General features: G+C 39.7%; 1 long non-coding RNA gene across 1 annotated transcript in view; it reads right to left on the bottom strand.

Moving 5' to 3' along the window:
• The window catches only part of LOC105483773 (uncharacterized), a 301,015-nt gene that overhangs the window by 285,742 nt on the left and 445 nt on the right, over positions 1-14,828 (bottom strand). The window contains exon 2 of the long non-coding RNA XR_988576.2: positions 711-804. This is a non-coding gene — a long non-coding RNA (uncharacterized lncRNA). The remainder of the gene's footprint in view (positions 1-710; positions 805-14,828) is intronic.

The raw sequence follows: 14,828 nt of genomic DNA, 5'->3' as shown, positions 1-14,828 counted from the left end.
AAAAGCATGGTGCTTATTGGGGTTGCCAATCATACAGACCCAACACTTTGGACCCTTAGGAACTGGCATGTGCAGGGAACACCATGTGGCCCTTTCAGATCCCTTCTACCAAATGCTGTGTGCCCAGTCCCCAACTACTTCTTCCTTTTGCTGCAAAGTTTGCACCTGCAACCTTCTTCAGAGGATTGCCTTTGAGCTAACAGGGATGACTTGCCTATAGAGAGCCGGGGTTTACATCCTGCTGACCAAGGCAAACTGTAACCAATGACGGGCACAGTGATGTTTTGCCCAGCTCCCTTGCTGTGAGAGGGGACAAACTCTGACATGCAATTTATGCTCTAAGCGCTCTGTGGGCCTAGGCTGGTGCTTCATCTGAAATTGCAGCTTTGACTAGTAATTTTCTCTTCCTTATCCTGCCTTCTTATTCCCTTACCATTTTCTACTGAGAAATTTTCCTTAATAAAACCTCTTGTACCTGAATCTGACTTCAAATGGCATAGCAGCCATCTCTTTGGCCACTGAGATTTCCAGCAATACATCTGGGACCTCAGCTGACCTCATGAGGGTCTTTTAGATATTTTGAGACTTGAGCTGGGGCTGTCTTTCCTCTTTGGTCAAAGGGAAGTATGGATGTGACACTGGAGCTCCTAGGTTCCTCATCTTGAGAAAACCACTGCTTCGAAAGAGGAATGCTAAATAGAGAAACTCACCAGAGATGAAGTGAGAAACTCCTGGTGATGGTTGGGTCCATGATGCCAGATACCTTTAACAACAGCACTCTTTTTCCTTCTGGGGTTGTTCACACTGACCAATAAATAAAGCATGTATTTTAAGTCATACTCAAATATTTAAAAATGTTTTTCATACTTTTCAGTTGTTTTTAGTAGTTTGAATTGATTTTCTTTGGAACACCAAACTCTCCCCTTGCACAGACTGATGAGATGAAATCACACTGGGGGAATTTGGAGCTAATCTTAGGTTTCTTTCATTAAAAATTATTATTTTCCACAAGACACAGACAATAACATAAAAACTCCTTGTATCAAGGAAAAGCTAATCTTAATGGCACAGGCTAATGCTGATAGCATAAAAATGACTTCCTGAGAAAGTTTAGCTCACAAATCCTCTGAACCCTTACTAAATCAGATGGATAGCAGGACCATTAATGGCTTGGAGAATTTTCAAATTGAAATTTGCTATTTTGTGCAGAATATTAGAATAGTGCTTCCTCGGCTTGGCTAAAATCAAACTAATGACATTGGAATTACTATTTTAATTCATTTAATGATTGCTTGATGAGTTAAAACTTTTTGCTTCTCTCTTGTTATATTTTTAAAAAATTAATCCACTCTAAAAGATGAGATATATGAAAATAAAACATTTCATGCAATAATCTCTGTTGTTTTTAGTGGGTTTTTTAGTGGAGGGAGGAGATATATCTTGGATTATTAAAGGTCAAAAAGGTGAGATTGGCAATATTAAGTGTTACAGTATTTCTGCTCTAAGAACAAATATTTATAATACTGGTCCTCAACCAGGGGAGATTTTACTCTTCCTCCCCACCCTTGTGTATTAGTCCCTTTTCATACTGCTATGAAGAAATACCCGAGACTGGGTAATTTATAAAGAAAGGTTGAATGGTCTCACAGTTCCACATGGCTGTGGAGGCCTCACAATCATGGCAGAAGACAAAAGGCACGTCTTACATGGCAGCAGGCAAGAGTATGTGCAGGGGAACTGCCCTTTATAAAGCCATCTTTATAAGATCTCCTGAGACTTACTCACTATCATGAGAACAGCATGGGAAAAACCCATCCCCATGATTCAGTAACTACCCACAACAAGTGGGGATTATGGAAGCTACAATTCAAGATGAGATTTGAATGAAGACACAGCCAAACCATATCACTTGTTTCCAGGGGATATTTGGCATTACAGTATCCAGAAAGATTTTGAATTGTCACAAGTGTAAAGGAGGGGGCATTGGCTACTGCATATAATGGTAGAGGCCAGGGATGATGCTAAATATCCCACTATGCATAGGACAGCCCCCCACAACAAAGAATGGTCCAGCCCAAAAGGACAATAGTGCAGAGGGAATTAAATTCTCATTTACACCCTTGTTACCAAATCTTCCCTTTCTTTTACCTCAGAGCTATACCCCGGAGAAACAAAAGGAACTACTCTAGACTGGAGTCTAGGTTAAAATGTCAGTCCTGAAACCTCTTAGCATGTCATCTAAGGTAAACTACTTTGCTCCTCTGTATGTTTTCCTTCTAATTTTGTAACAGTGCGATAGCACTTACCTCATAAAGCTATTCGGAGAATGAAATGAGGTAGACATTTCTAGTAAAACTGCTTAGCACAGTGCCTGAACATAACATAGATCCAACACAGCTTAGCCATTTATTGTTTTTGTTACAACAGGCAGAAGTTTGGGGCAGATATAGAAGATAAAGCAAGAGACTGGGCTTGGTGGCTCACACCTGTAATCCTAGCACTTTGGGAGGCCGAGGTGCGTGGATCACTTGAGGTCAGGAGTTCGAGAGTAGCCTGGCCAACATGGTGAAACCCTGTCTCTGCTAAAAATAGAAAAATTAGCTGGGTGTGGTGGTGAGTACCTGTAGTTGCAGCTACTTGGGAGGCTGAGGCAGGAGAATCACTTGAAACTGGGAGGTGGAGGTCACAGTGAGCAGAGTTCATGCCACTGCACTCCAACCTGGGCAACAGAGTGAGACTTTGTCTCAAAATAAATAAATAAGAAGCAATCTTTTCTTGGACTGTTTTGATTAACTCATAGTAATACTAGAGATATTTTATTGTATCTTAAAAAATAAAATATTAGAATTTCATTTAAAAAATTACTGTATATCTTCTACCACAGACACCCTTACTCCATTCTTAAGCCCTAGCCTCACCTTTCTCTTTAATCCCAGAACCGCTTGTTCTTCTCTCATTATCAACCTATCTCCATCTTCATCTTTTTTTTTTTAATAACTTGAACTTACCTTAGATTCAGGGGGTGCATGTGCATTCAGGGGTGTCTGTTCCGTGGTTATATTGTGTGATGCTGAGGTTTGGGGTATGAAGGAGCCCATCACCTAGGTAGTGGGCATAGTACCCAATAGGCAGTTTTTCAGCCCTTGTCCCTTTTCCTCTCTCCCCACTCTGGCAGTCCCCAGTGTCTCTTGTTTCCATCTTTATGTTCATGTGTACCCAATACTTAACTCCAACTTACAAGTGAGAACATGTGCTATTTGGCTTTCCTATGTTAATTTGCTTAGGATAATGGTCTCCAGCTATACTCATGTTGCTGCAAAGGAAATGATACTTTTTTATGGCTGCATAGTATTCCATAGTGTACCTGTACCATATTTTCTTTATCCAATCCACCATTGATGGACACCTAGGTTAATTCCATGTCTTTGCTATTGTGAATCATGCTATGATGAACTGAAGTTAATTCTTACTTTCCCCCAGCTCTCTCTGCATTCCTGAACTCCATGGGCTTTAAAGTAAAGTTTCAAATAGGTTATAAGATCAGGCAGTATAACGTCATGGTCTACAGGGCAAATTTAGTCAACATCCTTGCCTTTGTTTGGTCTTCTTTTTTTATTATTATTATTTTTTATTATTATACTTTAAGTTCTAGGGTACATGTGCATAACGTGCACGTTTGTTACATATGTATACTTGTGCCATGTTGCTGTGCTGCACCCATCAACTCGTCAGCACCCATCAACTCGTCATTTACATCAGGTATAACTCCCAATGCAATCCCTCCCCCCTCCCCCCTCCCCATGATAGGCCCCGGTGTGTGATGTTCCCCTTCCCGAGTCCAAGCGATCTCATTGTTCAGTTCTTTATTTTATTTGACTGCTTTTAGATAGGACACATACATGTTACCAAGGCTCCCATGACTCCTTATTCCCTTGTTTGGCTTAATTTATTCATTTAGGTTTCTTTGCTTTGTCTCCTGAAGGCAACTGGGTTTAGATGCTGCAGGAGGTTAGAGGCAGAGGATTTGACTGTGAGAAGGACTGAGGAAGGCTACTGGAAAGAGCTAAGCACTGCAGCAGTGGGCTCAGGAAGGTGGTGGAAAGGGCAGCATTCTGGACAGGTCAAAAGCTGTGAATACCTGTGCCAAAGTAGAATGTATATGGCCTTTTCTGAGGACAAAGAATATCACAGTCTGGGTAAATAAACCATCAGTGCAGGAGAGTCATTGCAGAGACAGTCAGAAATACATACTTAAACCAGAGGCTCTATAGAATGAAGCATTAGGTGGAAGAATTTGGATTTCATTTGTAGTAATGGAAAGCATTACAGTTAAAAAAAAAAAAAAAAAAAGGACATGGAAGTCACAAAAGGAAAAGGATCTTTTAATTTTTTTAGAGAAATAGATTTTCTTTTTTTCCTATCAATTTGTGTTCATCGTAGAAAGGTTAGAAAGTAAAGGAAATGGGCCAGGCGTGGTGGCTCATGCCTGTAATCCCAGCACTTTGGGAGGTTGAGGCGGGTGGATCATAAGGTCAGGAGTTCAAGAACAGCCTGACCAACATGGTAAAATCTGGTCTCTACTAAAAATACAAAAAATTAGGTGGGTGTGGTGGCGTACACCTGTAATCCCAGCTACTCAGGAGGCTGAGGCAGGAGAATAACTTGAACCTGGGAGGCAGATGTTGCAGTGAGCTGAGATTGCACTACTGCGCTCCAGCCTGGGCAACAGAGCGAGACTCCATCTCAAAAAAAAAAAAAGAAAAAAAAAGAAAAGAAAGGAAATGAAAATCACCCCACCCACCTCCTAGCCTTCAAATTATTTATAGTTACCACACATAAACACACACACACACACATACACACACACACACACGGAGTTTTAAAAACAAAGTTTAGAGTCATCTATAAAAGTTTTAGTCTATTTTAAAAATTTGAGATACCAACAGTATTTTTCCAAGTTGTTAAAGTTGTTAACTATTTTTTTAAAATATTTTGTCTGATACAATTGCAAAAGTAAGCAAAGATCTGTGTTCACTGCAACATTATTTGTAAAACTCAAAACCCAGTAAATGTAAAAACAATATGAATATACTTTAACAGGAGCAACTGATGATTTCACTAATATTTATTGAGCATCTACTGTGTGCCAGGCACTGTTCTAGCCACTGGGAATGCAACAGCAAGCAAAGCAGACAAATTATTTGCACTCATTGAGCTTACATGTCAATGAGTTTATATTCTGGTGCAGGGCTTAGCAACTTTTTCTGCAAAGGGCTGCATATTACATGTTTTTAGTTGTATGGTCTCCAGGGTCACTACTGAATTCTACTATTGCAGGTGGAAAGCAGCCATAGACAATACATGCACCAACAGGTATGGCTGAGTTCCAATAAAACTTTATTTACAAAGATAGGCAGTAGGCTAGATATATATGTAGATACAGATTATAGATATATAAAGAGAAAATATATGAACAGACAATATATAGATAAAATAAATTATTGGACTAGAGGCTTTAAACTATTCTAGGATCTGAATATATTAATAGATTGCCAAATTATCCTTTAGAAGGATGTAACAATTCAGTTTCCACTTCTACCAACAAGAAGGAGAGTGCTCACTGCCTCCACAATTGTATCCACATTGGGCATTTTAATTTATTTAAAAATGTACAACTTTAATAGGCAGTATTATATTTTATTTTGCATTTCTTCAATGCAGTCAGGGAAGTTAGCCATTTTTTTCTTGTTTATAGGTCACGTCTATCTTTTTTTCTGAATTGTTTATTCTCATCCTTTTTGTCTATCATTGTGCTTTTTAATTTTTCTTTTTATAAGAGTTTCTAGATACTTAATATTTTCATGTAAAAATTTTACTCTTTCCAACCTCAGCTAGATAAATTAAAATTTAAAAATGAAATTTTACTTTAGTCTCCCTCTAGTTTTTTCCTTGTGGCATTATGAACTTCACTCTTCTGGAAACTCTTTGGCTAACTGATCTGAGGTTATTTCAAATTTTCAAGGTAGAATTTTGAAAGGAAACTTGCAGCGGCTTTTAGCTTAGAGATAGCTCTACAGGCAGGTTCTTCTTTGTGGTGGCTAAACTCTCTTTAGCTCATGGCCAGCCATTATCTCTAATGGAACTCTGCTAACATTCATTTTGCCTACAATATCAAGAGTTCTCCACATTATTTCAGCCCATGGTTGTAGGAACTAGGGGCCTAACTAGGTGACAAGGCTAGGATTCTTTGCCCTACTTTCTTTGCTGAAGTGAGCAGACCTCTTTCAGAAGCTGATCTGCCTCTTTGACTTGGCTTTCAGTCAATTTACTTCTGTCATAATCACGTTTGCTTTTCCAGGAACTTAACAAAGCTTGATATCAGAAGAGGAGAAATGATTATTTGCACCACTTCTATCTACTTCTGCTGTAAAATCTTTTTTTTTTTTTAAACCAAGTATAGGTTCTCTCAGATTTTCTTCTCTTGCTGTCTCTAATCTTTTTATACACATCAATAAAAGTCAACCAAACAAACACTTTCTAGAATGCTTGAGTCTCCTTATGTCTGCACTGAGAAAATCCCAGGGCACCATTTTTACAGCTACATTGCAGGGCCCAGACTGCAGGAATGTTTAGAGAATCCATGCTGTGCTAGAAATAATATGGAACAGGACACAAGTTAGTAATTGAGGTGGTCAGGAAAACAGGTAGGAATATAGTTTAGAGCTATAGTTCCAAAACTTTTTTTCAAAATACAGAACCTTTTTTTCTAACAGACTCAAATGCCTCTCTTCCTATTCCAAATAAAACACTAAAATGATCTAATATGGTTCGTTGTAAATGAGAGGCAATATAGTCTACCTTGACCCCACATCCCCCTTGATCCACCCTGGAAGTTATTTGCAGCTCAGGAGGATAGACCCAGCCTAGAGCACCTGAATCTCTTGGCCCTAAGGCTTTATCTAGGTATAGGGCCATGAAAGGGCCCATAGGGGAGGCAGGCTGGAGACGAAGAAGGAGTTCAGAGCAGGTGTGAATGCCCCTAAGAGCATCCTTCAATCAATAAGGCATGAGAGTTGGTGAATAAACATGATCAGTTCTGTGCTCCTCAATGAAACAATTGTATAGCATTTTCCATAAGTCTCTCGAAGGTTTCCAAAAAACAAACAAACAAAAAAACCTCAAGTGCCTACCCCCTATCAATGTAGTCTTTTATTAGTTTTCACCTTCTCCATCTCACTTCCTCAATCCTTCTCCTGCTGTCTAGGATCACCTCTTAAATAATCTCTTTGTATCCAAATTGTTGTTTTAACGACTGCTATGGGAGAAACCCACTTTAGAAAATGGAATGATGATGCAGAGATTGTACATCAGAATTAGATAGCCTGTGTTGACCAGTATGGTAGCCACTAGCCATGTGTGGCTATTCAAACTTAAGTATAAATTAAATAAAATGAAATGAAATTAAAAATTGATCTTCTCAGTCGCACCAGCCATATTTCAAATATTCAATAGCCACATAGGGCTAACGACTGTGATAATGTACAGCACAGATATAGAATATTTTCCTCATTGCAGGAAGTTCTATTGGACAGTTCTGGCCTAGAATCAATTCCAGATTGATTAGAATTGGTCTTCTCCTATTCATTACATCAGGCCACTTACTCTCTGCTTTAAGACTCAGTTTGTACGTCTCTGTAAAATACGTCGGTGGCGAGGATTAAGATAATTTCTGTAAAGCATTCAGAAAGCACCTAAGTGTTCAATAAAATGAGGGGGAAGGAGAAAGAGCGAGGTGGAGCTCTAAGGTGTCCAAGGACTCTGAGAAACTGTATGTAAAAACAACTAGTGTAGTGCGTCACACAGGGCAGGTTATTTCCCTTCATGGGCCTCCACTTCCTTTCTCACTGGGGACTACTGGTAGATTTCTAGACACTCATGAATCTTTGCATCTTCTAATTAGGGATATTTTTGCACCAGCTTCATCTTTATTTATTTACCCATCCAGTCAATAGCAGTTGGGCACCTCCTGTCTTCCAGGCACTGTACTGTGGGCAGAGTAATAACAATGCAAAAACACAGTCCTTGTCATTGCAGATTTTAAAATCCTGAAGGATGAAGCAGACAAGTAGCAAATGCAGTAACAAACCTCTAATAACCACTGAGATACCCCTAGCTTCTGCTTCAGGGAGGCTTCCTGAAGGGGGTGACTGAAACTCAAAGGATGAGAGAAACTCATGCTGGTGAACAGCATGGAAGGGTGTTTCAGATAGAGGGAAGAGCATAGAGGCATCTTTTGGAGCCTCAGTCCATTCTCCTTGCTGTCATGTAGTAAATTAGGTTTTAGAGGGGATGGGGAAAGTTTGAGGAGGATGGTAGAAGTACGGGAAGAAAGGGAAGACAAAATGTGAAAGGAATGTGAAAGGTGGGAATTGGATAGCTGCTGATCTTCCCTCTAGCTATGCCAAAGTGGTACCTTCGATGCTGGCGCTTCTTTATTTATTTTTTTATGTATTTATTTATTTTTCGAGACGGAGTCTTGCTCTGTCATTCGGTTGGAGTGCAGCAGCGTGATCTCTGCTCACTGCAATCTCCGTCTCCTGAATTCAAGTGATTCTCCTGCCCCTGCCTCCCAAGTAGCTGGGATTATAGGCGCCTGCCACCATGCCTGGCTAATTTCTGTATTTTCAGGAGAGATGGGATTTCACCATGTTGGCCAGGCTGGTCTTGAACTCCTGACCTCAAGTGATCTGCCTGCGTCGGCCTCCCAAGGTGCTGGGATTATAGGCTTGAGCCACCGCGCCTGGCTAATGTTGGTGTTTCTCCAACCATGAAGCATGAACCACCTACAACAAAGACAGTGGAGTAGGGGCATTATTTATAAGAATGCGGATCCTTAAGCCCCAAGACAGACCTACTGAATCAGAATTTCTGGAGAGGATGGCCCAAAGGAATTCTGTTACATACCTAAGCTAAGAACCATGGCCTGTGGCTGGGTACAGTGGCTCTTGCCTGTAATCCCATAACTTTGGGAGGCTGAGGAGGGAGAATAGCTTGAGTCCGGTCGTTTAAGACCAGCCTGGGCAACACAGTGAGCCTCTATCTCTATAAAAACATATATTTTTTAATTAGCTGGGCATGGTGGCATATATATGTAGTCCCAGCTACTCAGGAAGCTGAGGTGGGAGGATTGCATGAGCCCAGGAGCTCAAAGCTGCAGTGAGCTATGATCATGCCACTGCACTCCAGCCTGGGTGACAAAGCAAGACTCCATCTCAAAAAACAAAAAAGAGAAGAAGAAAAAGAATCAGTGCTGTGGCTGCTCACTTTCTAATGAGGCAGGACATTTGTAAAAGAATGTTCCTTTAATTTTTACTTTACTGTTTAAAAGAAGCTTTCTTAATAATATTGAAGGTGCTGAACTCCACAGGTTCCAATTGCAAAAGGAATTTAGGTTTTATTTCTAACTTCTTTTCCACAATCAATCTAATGCTACTTTTCTCTTTTAGTTCAAGAGCATCCATAGTCCTTTGTGTAAATGTTCTTTCCTCAGCTTTTACCATCTTCTTCATCCAGCTCCAAACTCCCTGCCAAAAGAATATCATCACCCTTGTTTCCACCATTTCATCTTGTTCTCTTGTTCCACTGACCTTGTCTCCAGCTGGGCCTTCCCTAAGTTAATGATGTTCCTTACTCTTCCTTCTTTCTCATCTTGACTTTGACCTGTCACCACTGCTCTCAACTTGCTTGCTGTGAATTCTCTCCAGGGTGCAGTGAGAATTTCTCTTGAGCAACTTCAGTTTTGGCAAAGGAGACACTTTTTGTCATAAATCCCTTTTCTTCTGGGCACCTTACATAGTCGTCCCTCACTGTCCATGGAGGATTGATTCCAGGAACTCCCATGGATAACAAAATTCATGGATGCTCAAATCTCTGATATAAAATGACATAGTATTTCCATACAACGTATGCACATCTTCCTGTATACTTTAAGTCATTTTTAGATTACTTGTAATACCAAATACAATGTAAATGCTATGAAAATAGTTGCTACACTGTATTTTTTTACTTGTATCATTTTTTATTATTGTATTGTTATTTTTTATTTTTTCCCCAGAATATTTTCAATGTGCAGTTGGTTGAGTCATAGATGTGGAACCCACAGATACAGAGGACCGACTGTCATTTAAATAAAGCTGCTGAGAAATACCATCAAAATTATTCATTTTAATGCATTATTGAAGAGGGAAAAATAACTTAAGCACAATGACCATTCTTTCTGTGCCACTGGCAAACAATACAACAGAAGCACTGGTTAAAATGGTTGTCATAAATTGCAACAGGGCTATTACCTATGCATATAATGAAAGGCCAAAAAGTTTCTTCTCCTGTAAATTCCAGAAATCTGTTATCCATTAAAAAATAAATAACCAAATGACATCCACAGATGCCCTTTATTTCATCATTGTAATAGTGATTTTCATTCCTGACACGCAGCAGCATGAACTCAAATATGTAATTCATGAAAATTAGGGTTGTTTCTTAAAAAATTCTATTCGACTCTTCTGGTTATAATGAGTTACTATTTGTCAAACAGTTTTTATGCTTAAGTGAAAAGGTAATGGTAAACAACCACCGGAACTGCCAGATGCAGTATCCCTTTGCTGGGTTTCATGATATGTCTCTTTGGTAAATCTGGGCCCCTGGAGTAACCAGTGCGAATATGAAAATGAGCACATTATTTCACTGTTAACAGGCACTGCTAAGATGAAAGAGAAGGCACGTAGGCCTACTGATGTTTTTATTTTTCTTTTTGCAATGATTAACTGAATAAGAAACAGTATAGCCAAGGTGCTAGAAATACAAAGCTTAATCGTAGAGTTTTAGAACTTCATATATCAAATGCATGCAGTTTATGAGAAGTGTTACACTGTCAACTCACAGCTCAAATAAGATGTCATACTTGACCTTCATTTTACTAATAGGAAAACTGAGGCTCACAGATGTAAATACTAAAGAAATAAACACACAAAAAAGAGTTCTTAGTCAAATAATGAAGGCATGGTAGGTAACAGCCACTGGGATCTCAAGTGTTTGAGAATGCATCTCATTGGCAAAATAGGTACTATCATATCATAATCCCCTTTTCACAGATAAAGGAATTGAGACTGTTAAGTAACTGCCCAGGGCCATGGAGTTTTTAAATCGTAGAGTCAACACTTGCAATGTCTAACTTTGTGCTTCAATCTGATACCAGAGAGTGCAGAATGCTTTCAATAGTGCTATTGCCTATGGCCGTAGTTACTGTTCAAGCAGTTCACAATTGCCATTTTGACATAGCAAAAGCATAGAATAGCTATTCATTCACCTTAAGCCAATGCTTCTACATGTCCCAGCTGATTTAGACCACGGGTAGAGAATGGGTTTTGTACCAGGTGTCAAGGCTCTCTCAAAGCATCGGTCATCATCTCCACCTATGATTTATCAGCTTTTTGTCCTACATTTAGGAAATAAATGGGGGATACCAGAGTAACTCATCTTTGGATTCACCAGGAAACATCTTGAGAGTTCATGCCTATGATTTGGTTTGTTTGCTTTTTTATTTCTCAAACTAAAGATCACTTTGAAAAGATTATTTAAAATGCAGGTCCCAGTCTCCATCCTAAGTGATTCTGATTCCATGAGTGTGAGATGGAGTCCAGGAATCCCAATACTTGAAACTCTAAAACAAAATGTAATGGTTCCTTGACCACTACTCTCTATCCTCTTCTTGGAGGCAACCACTTTAGACTCTTAATACTTTTGTCTGGCATTTGTACATCTTAATACTTTTGTCTGGCATTTGTACATCTCTGTAATTCTCTAGTGCTATCAAGATCAATTACAAAGTGTCAGGGGTCTCCTAATCCACATCTCAAATTGGCCCTGGTGTTTCACATTCGATATCATGCAAATATTTGTTATGGACCCACTAGAGGAAGAAAAAGAACATTTATGAAGTCTTTACTTGTGCAAGGTCTTTACATGTAACATCTGATCACTGACTACTTACTGGCACCCTATGAAGCAGGCATTTCCCTAGCCACAGGTGTTCAAGGGGGTGGAGGTCCAGTTTGGCTGAAAACTTAATGTTTGTTCTAGGAAAGCACAGGGCAGAACTCTGGTAGAATCTAGATTCCTATTTTGGGGAGGTTGGAGGATGGAAGCAGGGAGTAAGAATAAGGAAGAAATCTTACAAGGAAATCTATAATGCAACTCATTCCACATATGTTTATTGATTACCTTTTCTAATCCAAGTCCAGTGTTAGGCACTGGAGATGCTATATGAATGGTTATCTTTCTTCCTTCTGTCCCTTCTCCCCTACCCACTTGCTGCAGAGAAGGCACAAAGAGATAATGTGAGTAAAGACACTGAGGAATTGCTGATGAAAGATTTGGACCCCAGAGCCGAGGATCAGACAGTCTTCCAAGTCAGACAGGAAAACTCTTAGGAGGCTGATAAGCCTGGAAAGTCCCCAAGTTACGCACCAGTAGACAGTGAACCAAAGAATGCCAAATGTACTTGGATGACAATCAGAAAGCCTCTCCCCACTCCACTTTCAAAAATCCCACCATAATAGAAAAATCACATCTTAAAAGAACACTCATCAAAGACTGTCTTAAGAGTCTCTCCTTTATCTCTACAAAACAAACACTTCTTTCAAATGCCTTCTAGTCTCATTTGGAAGGAAAGTGACAGTAGCCAACTCCCTTAGCATAGTAAAGTCTGAAATAACAGCCTTTGATTAATTCTATAGGTGGTCTTCCTCCTTTTGGCAAAATGTTCGGAGCTCTCAACAAGTTTAAACGTTCACTCTCAAACGTTAGCAAGTCTTTGCTCTATCCCAGCGGACCCAGTAGGGGTAACGATGAACAATATGGAAACTCAAACCCAGTCTTGTCAAGAGGAGGGTGTTAAGGAGAGTGATTAGAGTCCAGCTTTGGGAAATTTGATCCCAAGCTGTGTCACCCTTGGCAAGTTACATGACCTTAGAGTCATGTAAATGTCATGTGGAACTCTGTGGCCCAGTTTCTCTCTGGTAAAATGGGAATAACAAACAGTAGGACCCCTTTTGCAGGGATCCTGTGAAGATTAAATGACTGAAAACAGAGGCAGCAGAGTATATGTATCAGGAAAGAGCTTCCGTTTGCTATTTAATAAAAAAGAAACATGAGTCCATACTGATACAAGTGAATAAAAGAATTCACTGAAGAATAGTGTTAAAGTGAACTAAGTATGGCCTAAGAAGGACTCGGTACTTCTATATTTGAGTCCTTGTGGACGAACTGCAACCTAGCTTAATAGGTAGACAAGATTGAAAACCTAGCTTAGAAGTATGCGCCTAAAACAATAGCTAAGTCTTGGCCAATCCCAGTGGCCATATTTCAACCATTTATACATTGCTGAGTGTTCAAACTGTTTAAGGTAAACGCCAAGCTGTAACCAATCCAGCTGTTCTGTACCTCACTTCTGATTTCTGTACATCATTTCCCTTTTTTTTTGGTCTATAAATCTTCTTCCACCACGTGGCTGCACTGGAGTCTCTGCGATAATCTACTGTGATTCTGGGGACTGACCGATTCTTGAATTGTTCATTGCTCAATTAAACTCTTTTACATTTAATTCAGCTGAAGTTTTTCTTTCATCAGTGGAGATGATGGGAAGACAGCGCAGTTTTTCTGAGTAGAATACAAACTAATAAAGGTAGGATGGAGTTAGACCATTGCCACTTTGCCACCATCGTGGCAATAATTGATTTAAGCAATCATCATCATCATCAAAAGATGCTAAATCTAGTGGGTAAAATTATGTCTCGAAATGGGCTAGAAATTATATTGAAATAAAAATCCTCAGTTCCCCCACTTTCCGAACAGAGAGGTTAGGAAAGAAGCTAGTGGCAACAATTGTCTATTTGTGTTACATTGTACCTTTTTTCATGATCATATGCTCAAGAATGAGTAAGGTTAAAAAAAAATCTAAAATAGTGCTTAATTTGGGGGTGGGTGGAAGGGATGTGAATCTCATCTCTTATCAGACCTGCCACCTCTGGCAAGTTACTTAACCTCTGTGCACCTCCGTTTACTCTTCTGCAAAATGGAAATTGTACACTTGTACCCGCTTAAAAGGTTGCTATGAAGACTAAACAGGTTTATATTTGTCAAGTGCTTGGCACATATTCAGTAACTTTGCTGTTGTCGTTTTTATTACATGTACATTGGTTAGACTCGTGTAAACTCTATGAAAGGGAAATACTCTTGGGACCCCCAAAACACTAAGCTAAAGGGAAAAGTTAAGGTGGGAACTGCTTAAGGCAAACCTGCCTCCCATTCTATTCAAAGTCATCCCTCTGCTCACAGAGATAGATGCACAGCTGATTGCTTCCTTTGGAAAGGCTCATCAGAAACCCAAAAGAATGCAATGCTTTGTCTCTTATCTACCGACGACCTGGAAGCCCCTCCCTGCTTCCAGTTGTCTCGCTTTTCCGGACCAAACCAATATACATCTTATGTACATTGATTGATGTCTCATATCTCCCTAAAATGTATAAAACCAAGCTGTGTCCACGACCACCTTAGGCACTTGTCGTCAGGACCTCCTGAGGCTGTGTCACAGGCGCGTTTTTAACTTTGGCAAAACCAACTTCTTAAATTGATTGGGATCTGTGTCACGTATTTGGGGTTCACAACTCCAGATGAATGTCGCTTTTATCATTCTGATTACTGGGCTTAAAATCCTCTAATAGCTTTACGTTGATCTTGGTTTAAGGATAAAACAAAACAAAACACCCACA

The sequence above is a fragment of the Macaca nemestrina genome, chromosome 2 (assembly GCF_043159975.1).
Source record: "Macaca nemestrina isolate mMacNem1 chromosome 2, mMacNem.hap1, whole genome shotgun sequence".
NCBI lineage: Eukaryota > Metazoa > Chordata > Mammalia > Primates > Cercopithecidae > Macaca > Macaca nemestrina.
The sequence above is the reverse complement of the archived record's forward strand: the minus strand, read 5'-3'. Positions and strand labels throughout refer to the sequence as shown.